The following is a 3,042-nucleotide window of genomic DNA, read 5'->3' as shown; positions in this document are numbered from 1 at the left end:
TTTTCATTCATTCAGCTCATACTTTCATAAGGGTAAAGGAGAGCATGGACCTACTGCGCAAGTGCGCATGCAAAAAAATTCAACTCATCTTAACAGGAAAAGTATGGCTGCTCCTTTAGAAACCGAGAGCAAATATTTGTAAAAGTTAAAGAGGGCACAGAGCTCTGAATGAAGGTCTTTCATACAGTGTGTGCACAGCGGCAGGGTTTGTAATAGGCAGTGGCGGCTGGTGCTAAAAAAATGTGGGGGGGCGCAAACACCAGAACTGACCTAACGGTTGGTAATGCAACAGTGTCAAAGCCATTTATCAGGTGATGTATGAAAAAACAAAAATATGACTAAAGCATACAACAAATGCTTCATAAATCAGAAAATTTTAGTTCAATTTAGGTTTATTATCAGTAATGAAGTAATCAATAAACACACGCACAGACACACATAGATGTTGCCTAATCACTGGCCAGTAGCACTACTTGAAAATAAATTTTGCTCTCTTTTCTTTCTGGCTTGCAAATTTCTCAATGACCTTTTGGTTGAAGTCAGTCATCTCAGTCACTAGTCTCTTCTCTATTGACAGCATGGCCAATGCATTCAGCCTCTCTTGGGTCATGCTGTTTCTCAGAAAAGTTTTTATTCTTTTCAAAGTTGAGAAGCACCTCTCAGCTTCTGCTGTGGTCATAGGCGTAGTTACCAGAATCTTTAGGAGAGTTACAGTCTCTGAAAAGACTTCCTCAAGATTGTTCTCCATAAACAGCTGGAGTAGGTCCAAAGCACCACAACAGGCTCTGAACTCATCCTTGGAGTAGATGAGACTGAGCTCTGTCTTTAGCTTACTTCCATCGAGCACAGGATAGGCTTTCAGAGTCCTGCTAAGTGCATCTTCTGGAAAAGCTACTGTATACTGCTCAAACCTGTCTGCCTGCAGCAATGTGGCACTAACGAGGTGGTCTGTGAAGGAGAACCGCTCCAGTGTGTGTGTGAGTATGGTATCACAGACCTAAAGGATAAAGACAAAAATGATGTAATTATGTGTCAGTTTCAACTGCTACATTAAAATAACCAGGTTGAGTTATAAAGGCAGACCAGTTGTAGTGGTTAAATTCATACTTTCTAAAAACCTCATAAACACATTCATTCTTAGTAAACATGTCAAGCTCCACTAGAAGAAACTGAAGAATAACAAATCATTTTAGATAATAGTTTAAAGAGTATATACGTTTAAGAAGATCACCTAGTCATAAAAATGCATTTACATTTATCATAGTTTTATACAGCCCACTATTCCCAGCTTATAAATCAACAACACTTAGATTCAAAATTCTTATCAACTATTTTTATATAATGCTTCTATAATGAGACACTTAAAGACTCCTATTTGAAAAAGACCTGGTCATTGTATCATATAAACAAGCCAGTGTGCTTGCAACAAATTAAACTGTATTGTTTCATTTACTATCTCTGGGTAAATGTTTTGGTGACTACAATATTATTACTCCTCAAATTATTATTGAGCAGTTCCAGCATTATGGATGTGGCATTTGCAGTAAAAACTCAAAACATAAATTCACAGAGAAAGTATGTTAACATTATATTGAAATATCCGTTTATATTTTCCAAAACTACTGACCACGTAGCTATAAGATCAGCTTAATATCAATCTGTAAACATGTTTTGTACTTTAAATGAGGAAAATAAACAAAGGAGTTATGGATGTAACTAAAAAAAGTCTGTGAGTTTGCAGTATACAACAGGCCTAGTAGAAATTCTGTCTGTTAAACTGCAAAACCCCCCAAAATAATGCTAAGCAGGAGGTTAAGAGTTTTTTTTCTTCTATAAAACAAACATGATTGATTTTATTTGATAATTTTCATTTATGAGGAAAAAGCTTAGTTATGGATTTGACACCTCTGTATTATGGGTGTGACGGATGTGAAATTGCCTTTCATGTGACTTGGGTAAATAAATAAAAAAATTTTTAAAACATTGACAGAGACATTTGAGTATGTCTAAAGTACTGTAAATTACTTGCTTACACACACACACACACACACAAAAAAAAACACAGAAACAGTTTCGGTATTTTGTTGAGAACTTAATTTTTTTCATGAAAAGGTTAACATTTGCAGGGAATTGCTCTATTATTATTTTTATCTTAAAATCAATGAAAGGGATATTTACAAGTTCCCATAGAAGGTAATTAAACAATACAGTTTAGCTTGTTTGTAATGACTTATTTTGATTAAAATAAAAACTCACTTCTGCTGCTATCTGTTCATGAACCTCTGGACTGAGGGACCGCCGCCTCTTCTGTTGAAAACCACCTTCACTGCATTGGTCAACCAGGGAATGGAGAGAATTTCTGTAAAGGAATAAGAAAGTGTATGAATAATAATAATAATATTAGTAATAATCATAATAAATCCAAAACAAAAAAACAGCAACTACCTGATCTTCTGTATGTCCTGCTGGAATTGCTGGATGCTCCCCCTGATGTGGACTGAATCGATGTCCTTCACGGCAAACAGCAAACACGGGAAACAGTAAAAGGCATGACTTACATCACAACCTGCCAGCCAGCTCCGTTTGTCATAACAAGTGCTGGAAAAGCCCCGAGTGTACGCGCGCCCACGATCACTTGACTGCTGTTGAATTTGCAATCTGGTCCAAGCTCCTTGATTCTTTTTTTTTCTTCATCCAAACGCCTTGTGAATGGATATCTTTGCAAAGATACAACGGAATTTTCCTTCATTTAGAGAAATTGCACTTGCTTCCACTATGATTGATCGTCGTCAGTTAACTGAGGAGCTGCTTGCTAAGTGAAAGGTCCAAGTGGGAATGGTCCAATCACATAAGGCCAACCATATAAAAACAAATATGATTCGTTCTGACAACATAAATGGGCGGGTTCGGGGCGCAGAGTGCTGCGCCCCAAGGACAATTTAAAACGGGCCAATTAGAGCTTTTTGTCATATCACGTGTATTGCAAAAGTTCGTGTATCTACATAGACACTCATTAGTCCGGCGCCCCGCACACATATGAAA

General features: G+C 37.1%; 1 long non-coding RNA gene across 1 annotated transcript; it reads right to left on the bottom strand.

Moving 5' to 3' along the window:
• Positions 1-374: 374 nt before the first annotated feature.
• On the bottom strand, positions 375-2,799 carry LOC101886778 (uncharacterized). The gene is made up of 3 exons (XR_012385047.1): positions 2,446-2,799; positions 2,257-2,359; positions 375-997 (listed from the first exon to the last, which is right to left on the bottom strand). It is a non-coding gene; the product is annotated as an uncharacterized lncRNA (long non-coding RNA).
• Positions 2,800-3,042: the final 243 nt, after the last annotated feature.

Source organism: Danio rerio, chromosome 9, assembly GCF_049306965.1.
Source record: "Danio rerio strain Tuebingen ecotype United States chromosome 9, GRCz12tu, whole genome shotgun sequence".
Taxonomy (NCBI): domain Eukaryota; kingdom Metazoa; phylum Chordata; class Actinopteri; order Cypriniformes; family Danionidae; genus Danio; species Danio rerio.
This window is presented reverse-complemented; position numbering and strand designations above follow the sequence as displayed.